The sequence below is a fragment of the Micropterus dolomieu genome, linkage group LG20 (genome assembly GCF_021292245.1).
Source record: "Micropterus dolomieu isolate WLL.071019.BEF.003 ecotype Adirondacks linkage group LG20, ASM2129224v1, whole genome shotgun sequence".
Lineage (NCBI taxonomy): Eukaryota > Metazoa > Chordata > Actinopteri > Centrarchiformes > Centrarchidae > Micropterus > Micropterus dolomieu.
The window spans coordinates 20,397,165-20,415,112 of NC_060169.1; the positions used below are offsets into that span (position 1 = coordinate 20,397,165).

Genomic DNA, 17,948 nt, shown 5'->3' on the forward strand with positions numbered 1-17,948 from the left:
CGCACCAGCACGTACCTTGAGATCCTCGGGCAGAGGTCTGTTGTCTGTTCCAGAGTCTCGACTGAAAACTAAAGGGGACCGAGCGTTTGCTGTCAGGGCCCCGAGGCTCTGGAACAGCCTGCCCGAGGAAATCAGGTCGGCTGAGTCAGTGAACTCTTTTAAGTCCCTTCTTAAAACATACTTTTATAGGAGAGCTTTTCCCGATCTTATTTGACTTTATTTTATCCCTTTTATTTTATTTTACTAATTTTATATTAAATTTTCATGCTCTTATCTTTTTTTTGTATTATTCTTTACACTTGTTAAAGCACTTTGTAACTTGTTTTTGAAAAGTGCTCTACAAATAAGGATTATTATTATTATATTATTATTATTATTGTTATTGCTGTTGTTGCTAATAATAGTATTATTATTCTTTTAGAATTACATTGGTATAACTGTTACACAAACAACATTTGTATAATGATAATTATTTTGATTATCAATCCAGAAACAACATGATGTACACATGAGACGCATTCTGGCCCTTCGTGCCCTCCCAGTGGACCTGCGAGAGGATGACTGATTTCTTCAAGACCCGCAATGTAAGTCCTCAGTATACTCACACACAATGTCAATATCATTGAAATGTACTATGGCAAACCAACTTTAATGCCTCTTCCAGCATTTGACAGACTGACAGACTTCACTCCGTAAAAAACTTGGTAGCCTATTACATTACAAATCGCCGTGGATATTTTACAAGTAAGACCAGGTAAAGCAGCATGTTGGTTTCAGTTATTTTGAAAGGCTATGTCATTAACAAGCTGGCACGCAGCTCACCTGCTGCCCTGATAACGGATCGTGGGTGGAAAAAAAGACGAGTTCTGTGTCATTTAGGCAACTTTATCAAACATACTGCTGATGGAGAAAGTGGAGTAGACGGGGGGAGAGAGACAGAGAGAGGTGGGACAGTGAGAGACCAGAGGTGTAGGTGTGTGTGAATGTGGGGAGAGGAGAAGTCCAAGGTAGGTGCAAAGCGGGTATATTTAAAAATTATAATAATATTCTTCGGGATTAAAAACTGCTTTCACCGGGTAGTATAATGTGAAAAATTAAGACTAAGATTACAATCACGATGCCGGCTCAACATCGTGATGTCTGTCAGTCATCGTCTCGGTCCAACCCTAATTCATAGATTTTTTTTCAGTGAGGAGAGCCTGTGGCTCTCCTCACTGTGGTCACTGACGACGCCCCTGCTGCGGTCCACTTCAAACCTGAGAGCGTTTCTGTTGTAGTCGAAGAGGAAATTGTGAGTGATTTATCTAAAGAAACTAATTTACGCATTCACCTTTGTTCAGAAAATAATAATGTCTTGATGATAGCAAACCACTGAAGCTTTGCCTAAAAGTTTGAATGTACTCGTGTACATAAACGGTTTGTTTCTGTGAAATATAGAAATGGCAGGAGATGTTACAAGTTTTGTTAATGATTGTTCAATAAAGAAAACTTGACTTGTAATAAAGTTGTACTTACAACAATTACCAAGCATTCGGGTTTACAGCAGGTTAAAAGATGGCCCAAAGTGCGTCTTTGCAATTGATAATATTTTTGTATGTTTTTTCTTTTTAATTAGCCTTTTTCTTTCTTTCAAATGTTGTTTATGTTTCAATCTGTCCTAAAAAGACGTGGGAAACAGGCAAAAATATTAGACTTGTACTTTTAATTTGACATGTTTTTTTTTTTTTTATAAGTTAGTAGTACTCCGTGTAATTAAGGCAATCAGTTGCCACAAATATTTTAAGTTCTGGGGTAAATTATTTGTGTATGAGGCAGTCAATGTTTTTGAGTTAGTAGTAATTGAAAATATTGAACAAGAAACTAATAAATATTGAGTTCATAGAACATGAAACACTGGCTTTTCATACTTAAAATGATTAATTTCTGTCCAATGAATATTTTATATTTATATTTTTCCAAACTTTCCAAATGATCTTATGAACCATTAACAACTTATATATAATTGGTTTGTCATTAAAATAATACTTCATTTATAAATAGTGAACCGATCATGTATAAAGTATGATAGATGAGCTTATTAATAAAGAATACAACATGTATAACTGTTTATAAATGACTTACTAATGTGTATTAACGTAAGAACAGTGGTTTATAAATTATGAATTAAAAATGTACTAATACTTAACTGCTTCATAGTGTGTAGATAACAAAGAATAAAACATTTATAACTGTTTATGAATGACTTACTACTGTGTATTATGTGTATAATGTATGAACAATGCTTTATAAATGATGAATTCCTTATTTACTAATGCTTAACTAATGCTTTATAGTGTGTAGTTATTATAAAGTGCTACCGTTTCATCTTCACAATAAACAGTCTGACATTTTGGAAACAGAGTCCATCTTGATGGTCCAGTTGTTTGGGCCGGGTGGATCGTGGTCTGTTTCTCTTTATTCCAAAAACTCCACAAGTCTAATTACCGCCTAATTTTTGAGGGGGAGGGCCAAAGGATAAAAGACGCATTAAAAGAAAGAAACTGACCACTCGTGGTCTCTCATGCAGCATCAGGTTTAAATCACTGGACTCCCCACAGGTTAGCAAAATTGATGACGCTCCTTAAGAAAAATCTTTATCTCTAACAGCAGTCCATCGTTCATTCTGACTTGACATAAGGTTTGTCAAGTGTGGAGAGTCAAATGGTCATTGTGGGATTGCTGTTTGCTCCTCGTCTCCCTTTTATTCTGATGGTAATGAGGCCTGGACAGGCCAGTCAATAGGGTCATTTCCTGACCAGTCACTGTGACAATAATGAACTCTAAATACACTGGGTGGACATGTGCTTTGTGCTGGTCTTGTCAGGTTGGCTGGTGGCATTGAGTGAGGAGGTCTCTAAAAAGGCCCAGTGGGGTTAAACAAGTTAACTGTGGAGTAATCTGTTAAAACACTGCTGGGGTCAAATACCCATGTGTTATCAGTAAAATGAAACACAGCTTTTACATGGTGTCATTCTTATTTAATTTTACCTCACTGTTGTGTAAAATGCACTGGGTTTTTTTGCAGGTCTGTTTTAATTGTATGAATGAAAGTGTGTACCAGCTCCAAGGCCTTATTCATAATGTAGCTGTACTTTGTTAAGCATTAGGTCAACATTCATACTGTATTACAGGTTTATATTATGTAGCACTAATGTGTTCTGATAGCAGGACAATGGTAGTAGCTACGCTGTTGAGAGTAAAATGTTTGGACACAGCTGTGTCTCCATCAAAGCCAAAATCCTTTCACCTAAACACCAAAAGGATCCAGTTTGACTTCAGCATAGTTGAATACAGATAGACTTTAGGGATCTTGACTCAAAGCCAGTCTTTTTAGACACTGCAACAGTTTGCTGTAATTTTATTGATGACGGGGTCAAGAGGTGAGAGACAGAACCACTGTAACAGATGTTTCTCTTAAATCACTGTGCAGACAGGCCTTGCAGGGACCTGATGCCAGAGGAGAGTGGACACAGCTCCTCTTGAGAATTATATGACCCTGGGGAGAGTGTTTGTGAAACCACTTGGTCTGCTATTGTCCTCCTGGGACTGGCCTCCTCTGAAAAGCTGCAGAAAGCCTGTAATCAGATTAAAGGTTGCTGGGAAGGGGAGGAGGGATTTTTGAGGAATAGCGAAGAGGTCGTGGAAGTTCTCTAATCAGTACCTGCCATTGAAGTGCAGAAGAGGGGCTAAATAACGCAGCAGGAGGGGAGGCGGGAGCCAATCTGGAGGGACAAATTGGCCTGTTGTTGGAGGGGGATAATGGGACAATGAGGGAGGGGAGTATAATCAGTGAGTATAGAGTGAGAGAGAATAGGTGCAATGAGAAAAGGAGGAGACTGAAGAACTCCAAAGGCGGTGGCCTTGTCCCATCCTGCCCTGGCAATTATATCACCTTTGTGAGCTGATTGGAGCAGGCTGCAGCGTCCATCTGGGCTTTTATATGGACGTAACAATCTACATTTTCTCACTGTCCTCGCCATGTGGTCTCAGCGTGCCACTGAGCAAGACATCCGGGGCTCCTGTGGTCTAAATAAAACTCATCAGCACACTCCTGAAAAGCTCCTGCCCTTCAAGAGATCCACAATACATAATTGCCACATGATAGTAACAATCGTTAGTCACATCTCCATGTTTTCTCTCAGACTACTTCATTTGAAAAGGATACCCACAAGGCTAAAGATGTTTTAACGTTCTTTTGGTTCTTGTGGGAAGCAAGCAAAAAAACCTAAGTTTGATGTTGATGCAATGGGTTGTGCTGAGATGTAACCCTGTACTCTAACAAATACACATTACCTTCCCACTGTCCAGAACTTATAATGCTGATGTCGTATCACAAGACATCCCACTGAGCACTGAGCTCCACCAATCTCTGTAGGATCTTTCTGTCTATGTGATTACTCATCAAACGTCCATTGCCTGAACAACAGGCATCACTAAAGGCCAATCACTACTTTTTTATTCAGTTGACAAGAGTCCATTTGTTGGGGTCAAAGGGGAAAGTCTCAGGGGGGAAGACCTCTCTGCCAGCACCAGTGAGGAGGAGAACCAGAGAAATAACTATTCATAGCGGGGGAGTGCTTTGATGGGGCACAAAGGCCACTAGTTCCCTGCCTAGATTGAAAGAAGCAAAAATCAGAGCTGCTTTAAAATATGTGCGAGGGATCCAAAATGAATGGTTTAGCTAATTAGGTGCTCCACCTGCCCCAGAGCCCTAATTAGTGCATAAGAGATAGTATTAGATTATAGTAATAAAGAGAAAAATCTTAACATTATTTTATTTTTAATTTACAGTTTTTTCCAACTGCTTACACACGTTTTCAAAACTATGTCTCCTTTTTTCAAAACTCTACACACAATTCTCCCAACTGCTCACACAAAATGCAACATACCTCATATGTCCTTCAAAATGAAACACTGCATTCAAAATGCCATAAACACATCCCAAAATGAAGCATTTGCATCAGATGGCAAACACTTTTTTCAAAATAGCAAATTGTTGGATATACCATGCACACACTGTTGTTCTAAATCTAAAGCTCATTTGTCTTTCACAGGCATATGTGTACATTTACATACAATGTTGTAGGAACTTGGGCTGGACTCTCAGTCCAGCTTCTCTCATACCTGTGGTCACATGATCAATAAGTGTGGCCCTGATCTCATCAGTGATGGCTCTCCTTCCTTCTCTTCTTTGCCCTAGTCATCGTCGTCCTCGTCCTCCTCGTCCTCCTCTTGGGGGTGGGGGGGGGGGGGGGGGGGGGGGGGGGGGGGGCACACAGTTGCCGAATGCAAGTTCCACGTAGAGATGTAAAAAAAAAAAGTAATGGTACAGATCAATAAAAAGAATAATAATAGTAATAATGATAGCAATCGTAATGATATATTGATAATAGAACTAATAATAATTGTAGGATGTCGAGCAATAACATGGGAGCAGTAGGTGGCTTGCAACCACAGATTGAGGCTCTACAGCACAAAACTACGGGAGAAAGAAGAAGTCAAGTTAGTAACATGCATTAATGGGATAAGAATGCATATAGATGGAGAGGGAGAGGAGGAGAGAGAAGTTCAATGCATCATGTAAAGTCTCCTGGCAGTCTAGGCATAAAGCAGCAAAACTAAGGGTTTGTTCAGGACTCACCTGAGCCAGCCCTAACAATAAGCTTTATCAAAGAGGAAAGTCTTAAGTCTACAATTAAATGTCGAAATGTTTGCCTCCCGAACCCAAACTGGAACCTGGTACCATAAGAGAGGAGCTTGATAGCTGAACGCTCTGGTACTTTTGGAGACTCTAGGAAAAACAAGTAACCCTGCATTCTGGGATCGCAGTGTTGTAGTTGCATAAGGTACTATGAGCTGTGATGGTGTCTGACCATTAAGGGTTTTTGAGCAGAAGGATTCAAAATTATATTCTGGATTTTATAGGGAGCCAGTGCAGAGAAGCTAATACAGGAGAAATGTGATCTCTTGTCAGTAAACATGCTGCAGCATTCTGGATCAGCTGGAGAGTCTTAAGAGAAAAATAAATAGCAATTGTCCCAAGAAAGGGACACTTTTACCTAAGAGACTATAAGATTTAGAAAACTGTTCTGCCGTCAGTAATTTAGCCCTTAAGAGAAGGTACAACAAATTAATACACTTGTTTGTCTGTATGGGGCTCCTGAGTCAAGTATGCTGTAACTGTATCTACATGCTATACCCGTTATTTCATTGCCATCCCACAATGAGAAATCCAAAATCAACATAATTTATTTTCAACAGAAAGAAAGCAGTATGCTTCAGAAAATTTTGGTTCAATTAGACCAGACACAGACGCTTGATGATTATTTTCTCAGAAATATAAGATGAATTTAACACAAAAGTATATTGTCATCTGGACAAAGAAAGGCATTTGGCAAAGTCCAGGACATTCTCATTTCTATGGTGCTTCTGGCGTCTCACTGCAGGCTGGTCGCCAGGCAAGACCGTGCTGGAAAGTGAGTCAGTCTAACAGCACTGTAACACACTGGAGTAACACCTCCATCCTTTGGGAGTTTGTGACTGAAAGGGATTTCCCTGTGGCATGTCAGTAGTAGGAGTATGAGTTTGCTTTAACAGTATGCACTTTAGTGCTCTTTTGCCGGCACACATAGAGATGCATGGGCAGACACATGCACGCATACATAGTTTTAACACACAACTAGGTAAGTGAGTTACATTAGTTTGTACACCAATTTTGAGATGTTTTTGTAGCCACTTTTAGCACACTTGTGGTCTTTTTGTTTCTATTTAACTATGAAATCAATAATACACACAATATAATGTATCACAAGACTTGAACTGAATCAGTTTATCTGTTCCTATTAAACAGACCAACGCCAGTAATATGTATGCAAAGAAAAAGGTAGTAGTCATTGCATTAGAGAGATGGACCCAAGAGGCCTGTTTTATCACGATGTATGGACACATGCATGCAGATTAAAGAGGCTTTATATAGTTTTTAATGAACTGAATAACTTTTTTTTATTGCGAGTGTTTGAAGGAGTTGTAATTTCACATAAAAATGATCCACCTGCCGGGTTTTTCTGTTACCTCTGACAGCCAGTATGCCCATTCCTATGTGAATCCCCTCCCGGTTGGATTTTCCGTGAAATCCCTTGTGTTGCACACTTGGACACAAAGGGGACTTCCAGGCGTGCATGAGTTTAAAAGAACTCCTTTACTTTCTTTCTCTGTAAATACAGAAACACAAGCACATCAGCAGAATGTTGTCTCTATGTACAGCAGGTTGTTTACGTCTACTGACTGATGTGTGTGCCCTCCTGTCTAACCCGAAGGACCCCACACGCTGCCCAAAGTGCCTGTGTGAGCCTTACTCATTATACCCATAAATTGACCTACTAAAATATTACATTTGTTATTGCACAAGAACATATACATCAGATTAATAAAGCAAAATCAAAACAATTAAAATAATACAGTAGAATGGGGGGTGCCCACTGCCTGTGTCCATCAACATGCCCAACAGAGTCCACTAACAAGGCCAACATCACTGTGGGTCCCACGACTTGGCTGTGACGTGCATGCGCGCTCCCGAGCCTCTTGATTTTTCTACTGACAAAACAAACTAAGGATGTAAGGATAAAAAACCACAATACAGTTTTGTGTGCTGAAGCCCATCAGGTCAAACGAGATTCAGATCGATGTCGTGTAAAAACACAGTCGACATCATAAAGGTGTTTGAGTCACAGAGAGCCCTCCGCTTTGTTTTGGAGCTGACAAAACGGACACAGAGTTGGATTTCATCCTATTGCGCAGTTAAACTAACATTACTACAAAGCATGTGATTTGTGCTTTAGTTGTGCTTTAGTTGGCTGAAAGTCTTAATGGCAAGTCCTGCCACACGACAGCAATCTTGGCAACGCCTCCGGGTAGTCATTTTATGTCCAGGCTCCTATCCGAATGAATAGGGAGAGAGCCAAAACTGCACTTTCACTGGTCACTGGGACATAAAAACTGCATGTACAGAATCAGCAGTAGCCTAAAATCTAATAAAAAACACTGAAAAGTTTGATGCATTTGTCCAAAAATAAGGTTTAAAAAACGTTTTTCCCCACAGGTTATACTTCCTGCCTCGGCTGTTAAAAGCAGACGATTGGCTTTCTAGTGGGAGGGACGGGATAATCGCCATCTTTGGTGTTACGGGCTTTCCCTATAGAGTTGTATTGGGGATTCTTAAAGTGGCGTGTCTTTTCCATAAAACGTCTCTGGCTGAAGTTAGATTATGTTAGCTCGCTGGCTAACGCCAACCAGTTGCTGACGTTATCTGGTGCAAAATACTACAAAATACTAATGCAATCCATATTACTATTCTATGTACCATAATGCTGGTACACAGAAGTGCACATTTTGATTGGCCTTTTATTGTGGCCAATCTAAGGCACACCTGTGCAGTGCCCATGCTGTCTGATCAGCTTCTTGATATGCCACACCTGTGAGGTGGATGGATTATCTCTGCAAAGGAGAAGTGCTCACTAACACAGATTTTGACAGATTTGTGAACAGTATTTGAGAGAAATAGGCCTTTTGTGTACATAGAGAAAGTCTTTCCTGAGTGATGGTGTGCAAAGTGGTCGTCCCACAGTATTTATTAATGTTGCAGATACTGTACTAGTTGCACAAAAGCATCTCTGCACCCAATTCTTCAATGCTCTTAATGCAAAGACCTATATTATTCATTCCTGCATGCCAACTGTAAGTGCTATCTTATTTACACTTAAGAACATGCTGTATTTTTTGCAGGTGACTAATCTTTATCAGAAACCATCATCTCCAACTAAGTTAATGCTGATGAGACACACTGACAGAGAGGGGGCAGTAATCTCACACTCCACATTGCGACAAGTGCAAACGAAGGAGAGAAAGTCATGGAGAAAGAAATTAGGGAAGAGAGGAACAGGGACGGAGGGGAGAGGAATGATTCTCTTGGGAAGGGAGGGTGTTTGGGTGAAAAGCAACAGCATATGTATTGTTGGAGGCCCTGACTCGCCACCCTGGAGAGCTCCCTGTTCCCACGGTTTGCTCAACAAACAAACCCCCCCCCACCCACCCCCCCAATCACCATGCACTGAGTGGTGATGTCATTAATTACCATCAAAATGAGCATGACAGTAAGCAAGTGTGCGTGTGTCTGCCAGCAAGGCTTTGTGTGTGTGTGTGTGTGTGGGTGTGTGTTTGTGTGTCTGAGAGAGAGGGAGATGTAGGGGTGAGAAAGAAAGAGACCATTGTCCATTCTGAAATAAAGAAATCTCCACTGAAGCATTGTAAATGGAAAAGGCAGAAAAATGGACCAAATTCGTGGATCTTTGAGTGAGAGCTGAGCTGTCACATCTCGTCAGAGCCTCACAAAACCTGATGTGCACACATTGACCTGCCTGGCTACAGAGACACACTGTGGCCCTGTGATTGTGTGCTCTCCTGATGAAATTCAGCCTTTTCCCTCCCAGCCTCACAGGCACAGGACACAGTGCTACATGCACTGCATGTGAACATAATCAAATATTTTATTGCACTACAGATTTTGTCTTAATGCTTTTGTGATTTCACTTTTATACTGTAGTCCTCAATAAATTATATTTAATTTTACTTTATTCTTTGCATTTGAAATGATAAAGAAACCTGAACCTAAACTTGAACTTGAAACACTGTCGACAATCCATGGTCATAAATATCTGATTTGATTGTGAACATAATCAATTTTACTAGTGAACAATGAACAATAGCCAATCCAGTTTTCTTGTTATATTATAATAAAATGGCAGCTAAATGAGTTAAATGCTAATGTCAGCATGCGGACATGCTCACAATGACAATGCTAACATGATGATGTTTGGTGGGTAGAACGTTTACCATGTTCAGCATCTTAGTTTAACAGTGTTATAACATGTGCTAATTTGCGCTAAACACAAAGTATAACTGATGACGCTAACTGACAACTGATGAAGTCAGTCAAAGATATTGATTGAGGCGTATTGTAAATCCATCCAATAGTCATCTAAATATTTCCCTCATTTGCTACAAATGTGAACCTAATGGTGGCGCTGGAGGAAATGTCAGGCATCACTAAACACAGTGGGATTCATCATCAAAGGCCTTTTTTCTAGTTTGGCTAAAACACAGCAGAGACGTGGCTTGGTTGTTAAGATCGGACAGCAGAGAACTGGACGATTCTGCATTTAAAAGACGACTGTCCAAACTCTCAGCCTGCTACTAAACACCTGCTGTGTAACTAAAGAGTCCAGGCTGCTGTAGACATCTGTTATTTTCTCTAACCTAATGCATTTACAAAAAGTGATTACTGAGCCCAAATCGGTTTTAAATAAGTATTAGAAACAAACCAAACATGTTTGTGTGTGTATGTAAATGTGTGTGTGTGTGGATCAGCTTTGTGTCCTGCGATTTTTTGGCATGGCATAGATCATTGTATGGACCTTCATTAGAGTTCATTAGTTTTTTTTGCAGAGAGGGCCTCGCTAAGCTCTGGTTGTGCAGTGAACCAGGCCGGGGACTGAGATTATTGTTGAATGTGCAGACATGAATGCATGAGATTCCACCTCATCAAAGTTAGCACAGATAATTGCTACTATTTGATCTCCACTATATGAAAAGAAGCCGTGTTAATTAGAGGCTCTGATCGGGATGTGAAGAGAAGAGAAACAAATGTGTGCTTTGTCTTCTTGTTCAAATTTCTCCTCTCAGGGGTTTATGTATCTGCAGAGCTGGAAGCTTTTTGTGTAGCAAACTTTGATGAGGTCCTTGTTTCAGGACAAATCCCTGTCCAATCTCTGTCTTTGGGAAAAGATCCCTGTGTATCCCCCCAACCTCCAAGCTCATCAGCCGTCCCTGTGAGCTGAAACAATGCATTGCATTGAAGACATGAGATGGACGGTTGAAAGTCCTTAACTTATATGTGTAATTTGTTCTTTGAATGGAAAGCTACTTAAGATACATTATCTTGTTTTCAAAAGGGTTCTGTACAAAATAATGTTGTGTGGACATAAAAACATGACAAGATACTAACCCCTGTTTGTATATTAATTTTTTTTGTGTTCGACAAAATAAGCTAAATATAAATGTCATTTCCAGCTACTATCATTTTTGAGATAAGTAATAATGTTGTGTTTAGAAAAGATACAAGATCCTTCTCACACTTCTCTTTGTAATGTGGCTCAATCTAAACACATGGAGTTGTTATCGGTTGTGTGTACATAACCAGTGTGTTTCTGTGTGTGTGTGTGTCTGCAAGTGTGAGGTCATAGATGCAGGTGGGAAGGCAATGAAAGAACTTGAAGTGAGGGAACACATTGTGCTTTATTTCCAGCAGGTGGTGCCACAGTGACGAGGACTCAAGCTGGTCATTTATTCTGTCACACACATTTCTTTCCTTTCACTCTACTTATTCAGGCTATATGTTGGAAGCCACAATGAGTGCATCTTCTTTTCTACCTTCATATATATGGAGAAGGTGACTGGTCTTCTCTGTTTTCTGCCATGGTGCTCTTCCTACTCACATCCATTCACACCTCTGCCATCAACTCGCCGACAGTGTTTCTAAACAGATCTTCATACATGAGACAACTGGGTAACCTGCTTCTCTAAACTCCGAGGTAACTGGCCATTTTGGTAGTTTACAGTACAGTTTGTATTTACAGAGAATAATAGTGATCTATAATAAGAGCTCTCTCCTCCTCTTTCACACCTCCAGCATCATCTCATTCATGCTGCTGAATGGACTCCACTGTAAATTGGGCACACTGTTATTTATGGTGTCCTGGGCATTTTAAAGTGAGCTCTCTAAGACAAATTCCAATAAACTGTGTTGGTATGGCAATAAGCTGTTTAATCTTGAACTTTGCATCTTTTTCAGTGTGTCCATCCCGGAGATAATGGATGGTCTTCACTCTTAAGTACTTTTTCCCAAACTGTGAGTTCAACAAACTGCTTGGAAACATATGGTCCATTTCATAATTCTGTAGGCTAGTTAAATTTGGCCTACATTTAGAGATTAATACACAAATATACCAGCTAGTATTTTCATTTGAATCTTACTACATCTTACATAAATTAAAAAGGGGAAATGTACATTTGAAAAAATATATTTTACTTCATATGAAATTCACAGCTATAGCTGCCTTATGTTATATGACTTTAATGAACAATCAATTTAAACAAGAACACATCTTATGAATTAAAATGTAAGAATATAGATATTAACCTCATGGGTTTATTGCACATTTCCAGAGCTTACAAAAAAAAGTTAATTATTATGACAGCAAAAAAATATAATGACCTTTAATTTTAAATGTGTTTAAGGTGAGTAACAGGCCGAAAATGAAGCAAAGCAAAGTAGCCCATCCAACCATCTGGTTTGGGTGGAATAACTGTAAAAACAGTAGAGAAGCCGTTCAGACTTATTTATTTAAATAGCCTAACAGTAATATAACAATACAGATGAAGTACCACTGAAATCTAAGCTAAGAAGTCACCTAAACTTTTTTCCTTCCTGTTTGTCCGATGACAACCATGAAGAAGTTAAACCAAAGTTATTTGCGAAGAATCAAGTGTAACCTCGGACTCGGACATCCTCAACCTGTTTAAATGCCTACAAGTCAGGCAATTTACACTGCTGATACAAACAAATCATATATTGTTAAATTATGAAACAAGAAACAGAAACAAGGCAGCACCTTACTTTTATGTACCAAGAACCCTCTTATATTTCTGGACAATTACTTTAATTGTATTTTTCTGTAAATGATGAGTCAGTTAAATGGCATGTTAATGTGCAAACCAATTGGCACACATAGTCATGTTGCATGTTACCCTGACATGCAGTTGGTTCTGTGGTAAAAACAAATATCCCCAGAAACTCATGTCGTACAGAAGCCACTGAACAGAAGGGGAAAATGATTTTCCCCTTCTGTTCAGTGACCTACAAATTCCAGCATTAAAACTTTTTCAAAAAATGTTTAGCTCTGTTCTTGACTTGATTATTGGGCATGAAACTTTATAATCTCCGTTTGTTCTGATATTTGTTTTTAGGTCACCATATATTTTACAGCATATCATAAAAGTGATGGTTGTATTATTGAATCTGCTGCTTTGCTTCAGAAGCTTAGATATGGTTTGTCTCATGGTACAAATAGCCAAGAAGTGTCACAATAATACTCAATCACATCTTGATTGAGGAGGATGATTTGTCGTGTTACATCAGGTCTTTGATGCTATAGGTGCTGACCTTCCTACGCTCCCTGTACTAGCCTAATATTATCGCCCTGATTAATAACACACTGTCAAATTACCTTTCTAGTAGAAGTTCTGGACTGATTTTGCAATAAGACAACACCCATCTAACATTTGAACACCTGCATGCCTGTTTATGGTCGCGATCAAAGTCTTGTTTTATTGTTTCTACTCTCCCAAAGAGTTCATTGCAGCTCCTGTGCATCTTGGGAAGCCTTCACTGAGCTGTCTGCTGGGCTGCACAGGTGCTTCTATATGCAAGGTGATGAGTTGACAGTTAAAACCTCACAAGGCTGGAAAAGAGAACTGTCCAACACAATGTACTCCCCCTAAAAAGCAAAAAGAGGTAGAGGAAGACAGAAATCAGAAACAATGACTCTCAAGCTGCTGTTGTTATTTGAGGGGTTTACCCTCCAGGTTCATTTTGATTCATTTTTGCAGATTTTCTGTGTTTAGGTTCATAACTCATCTTTGTAACTTTTCATCAAGAAGCTATTTATTCCAGTAAATCACTGAAAATATAACTAATTTGCAGTTTGTTTAAAGCTCTACACATTTAAATGAGACACTGTGTGAAAGCCGTTCAGAATGTCTCTAAATGATATATATAAATATAATAGTAATCATCACCATCAAATAATAATCATATATAATATATAAATATAGTTATGTTAACTATAAATTTACTGATGACAGGCTCCAAATTACTGAACCTGGAGCTGCCACTTGTGAAGCATTTGAGACAGCCTTAGTCTGTTTCACCATGTTTCATCTTCAGTTTTTAATTATTTGGAATGGAGGCTTATTTAGCTGCTGAAAGGGACTGTAGTGTCACAGCAGCCCCTTAAATTTGCCAAATAAGGAGAAGTGCTGATGAGGTGAGAAGCAGAGAATGCCTAAAACAAACTGTAGAGGGCCTCCAGCAAAACAGCCAGGGGCTTCAGATATATTAAATTACCATGATTGGGACTTAAGGCATGGTTAAAGCCTGTTTGAGAGGCTGGGGAGCCTCAAAGCAGAGCTATTCATGTCAGGGGAGCTGGGTCAATAGGTTGGGGAAGTTCACAGGACCTGATTCTATTCTTATGCAAACGCAGAGTACAAGACCTAAAGCTCATTGAGTTGGAAGATATAAATGACTGGACACAAACCTGGTCTACAGATTCCTACTCGTCATTCATGAGGTAGAGCGACGACGTCTGAGTTCACTCTGAATGTCTCACTTCCTACTTCAACAGTGAAATGTACAGGATGATGTTCCGGAGTGCCACATTTTGGCACTTTCACACAATAGCGCTGATGGACAATATGTATTAAATTCAGTCCTGTCTCATGGAAAATGTTGCCTATAGATTTTACATTGAAGCATTGCAATGAACAGAATGTAATGATCATTATTCGTTTATATTGATAATAACAGCACATAACAGTGTGCTTTGTTCCCCTGAAAATTTATTTCTCAGCTTTGGTGAGAAATGCGACCTCTGAAGACTCCTCCTACCACATTGACAACATTTATCTCTATCTGCCGACAAGTAGAAAATCTGAGCAGAATGAAAGAATGAATACACACTGAGTGCCGTGAGAGAGAACACCTGGAGCCAGCAGCTCCTGAGTTCCTCTGGTCAGCTCTGTCTGATGCAGCTTCAAATGCATCACTCTTGTTAATTAATGAAAGAATGATTTTTTTTATTGTTTTTTTTACATCACACAAATATGAAATGAGGAGGAGTGATTCATTGCTTGCGTTAAAGGCTGCTGAAATTCTAACAATAATGTGAGATACAGTCATACTGAAGTAGAAAAGATTAATCAGGATTTCATGCTCAAATGTGAGACAATCAAGAGAAAGGCAGAGGCGTTACATGGCCAAAGTATGTTGATGTCTTTATGTGATCATCGAACATAAACAAAACCATGGGCTTCAATATACTGCTAAAACAGCCTCCACTCCTCTGGGAAGTCTTCCCTCAGTATTTTGGATACTGCATGCCGAGAGCGGAATCAGAGAGGTTGGACACATCCTAAAGGTGTTGGAGGGGGTTGAGGTGTTTTTCCATACCAAACTTTGAACACCATGTCTTAATGGACTATGCTTTATGCACTGTGATATTAAAACAGGAAAGTTCCTTCTCCAAACTGTTAAAAGCCTAAAATATCAATGTACACTGCAGCATGCTTTTTAAAAAATAATTGGACCTAATAGGCCGATCCATGAATAACAGACAAACAAGGTCAAACGTGGATGGACAATGGTGTCCATATAGGACATATTGAAGATTGTATAGATTTAAACATGTTTCTGATGCTTCATAATGTAATCAATAAATGTGTTGTAATGTTGCAATGAAGTCTGGTAGTGAACACGTGCACTTATGTGTTTGTGATTAACAAAAGAGAGAAGACCTTAGCATGACCTTAGACTCCTCTAAAAGGCCCGAGGGACAAACTTATTACATTTTTTACACAGCTTGATTCTTTCTTTCTTTTTTCCCCATGAGAGACTGAAACAAGATGCTGTTGTCCTGGGCTATATAAATATATGACTTTATTTGACATTGATATATGATATATGAATTTCATAAAATCACAAAAAATCTGATGGGTCAGGGACGCATCAGAGGAACACACACTTGTCTGGTGGCTTGTGTCGGGTCAGTGTGTGTCCTGGGAGAGTGAAAGGTCATGACGCTGCCTGTCCAGCAGCAGGTTGATGCTCTCAGGACACAAGCTCTTCACACTGTGGGAGGCACTTTACTAATCTGCAAAACAGTGAGCCAGATTAGTGAATAGTGAAGCAACTGTTGGTTCATAATATGATCATTTGCGATCACATGGCATCTCTTTCATTGTTACATGACTTCAGAGACAGAAGTAAAAATAGCTGACTATTTTGTTGACAACAGGTGAATAGCTGGATTCAGTCTCCTGTCTTATTACAGTATTAAGTTAGGCCCTTATCATTTTGCTTTAATTGTTTAGCTACCTATAGGCTATTATTAGAATCCACTGTTACAGGACAAGCAATGACATAATATTAACAGTATACTCAAATTCCCAAGGTGTGAGTTTACATTCAACCATTACTGCTCTGTCATTTACTGTATTTGGTCAAGGCCTTCCAGACTTTTACTTTTTCATCTTATTTACCTGTTCACTGGTTCATTTTGTTTATTTCTCTGGGTCATTGTAGAGAGAGATGACTGAATGTTATGAATCTGTCCATCAAAAGAAAGCAAACTGTTTCCTTATTAGTATATTATTCCTGTGTTTGTGAATAAGTAGCATAGGTCTATATTTAAAAAGCCCTATAATCCAACATGTAACTATGTTATTGACTAGATGCGTACAAATGGCTGAAAAGGTGCAGCGCTGCATGTTTTCATGGCTGCCTCTGTCCAAGGTGCTGACAGTTACCAGCCTTTCTGAACCATTTCAATAATAGTTGAATAATAACATATTCATCACATGTCTCCAACATTTCTTTTATTGAGTAAAGAGCAAAACATTTCATTCAGCTCGCCTTCACAATCTCAAATACCATATGAATAAATGAACTACGTGTAAATGAATTGAAACAGCAACCTCTCAACATTTTGTTCAGAATGCCTTACAAAGATTCAGTCAAAATCCATCCCCATTTTAACAAAGGCAACATGTTTTTTTTTTCAAATAAAGGAGAATTCAAAGCAGCGATTTTTAGTTAGTCCAAACAATGCTTCAGAGAACCATTTCTTTGCTGTAGCCTAGCTGCACAGAGACAAACCCCCATGCAGTGGCCTGTGAATCCATGTGATTAACACGCTGACACAAGCTCTAAAGAACCTCTCCGGCGTGGTGGCATCATCAGCATCATCAGGGTCCTTTTCTAAAAATAGACAACATAAGAAATCTGAATCAGCTCTGTAATTCAACATTGACCCAGGACATTTCTTTGTGTGCAGGTATAGTTAGATAAAATGACGCCCAGAGCACCACTCTGAACGTTTACGCTTCTCTCTGACTGGTTGCATCATCTCGGCACATGTAACCCTTGTCTACTGAAGTTCAGTTGGGAGCTTGACGTGGAGATCAGGCTGAGCCCAGCCCTGCAGCCATGCCGCTGCCAGATTCACCAAATTATATGTAAAGAGGTTCCTGGACAATTTAATCCCGCTGGGAGACATGGTAAGACCCTTTCTTTGCCAATTTTCACCCTCTCTCTTATTCAAACCTCTTTCTTCCTGCAGCTCCACAATGCAGGATTGTGCTTTCTATTTTTTTTTTTCATGTTCTCTGATATCTTTTCTCAGTATGGCTGCCACCCCAGCATGCAGTTTATGCAAATGATCAGCCTTTCATGCTCAAAGTTGAATGAGATCTCTCTCTCCCTCTCTCTCTCCCTCTCTCTAACACACACACACACACATACAGTGACTCAGTTTGAATTGTCTTCATGTGTATTTTTTAAATTTCAGTTTTTGTTTTAAAATTTTATATTCCTTTACTTAATTACAGTACAGGTGGTCATAAGGAAGTAAGGTGTAGCATGGGAAAACAAGACAGGGGAATGTGTGTGTGTGTGTGTGTGTGTGTGTGTGTGTGTATGTGCATCTGTATCCATTAGCACATACTGTTTGTGTCTTTTA

At 39.4% G+C, this 17,948-nt stretch overlaps 1 long non-coding RNA gene across 1 annotated transcript in view; it reads left to right on the plus strand.

The window, feature by feature from the left end:
* The first annotated feature begins 491 nt into the window (after positions 1-491).
* The window catches only part of LOC123959516, a 30,548-nt gene continuing 13,091 nt past the window's right edge, over positions 492-17,948 (plus strand). The window contains exon 1 of the long non-coding RNA XR_006822321.1: positions 492-584. This is a non-coding gene — a long non-coding RNA (uncharacterized LOC123959516). The remainder of the gene's footprint in view (positions 585-17,948) is intronic.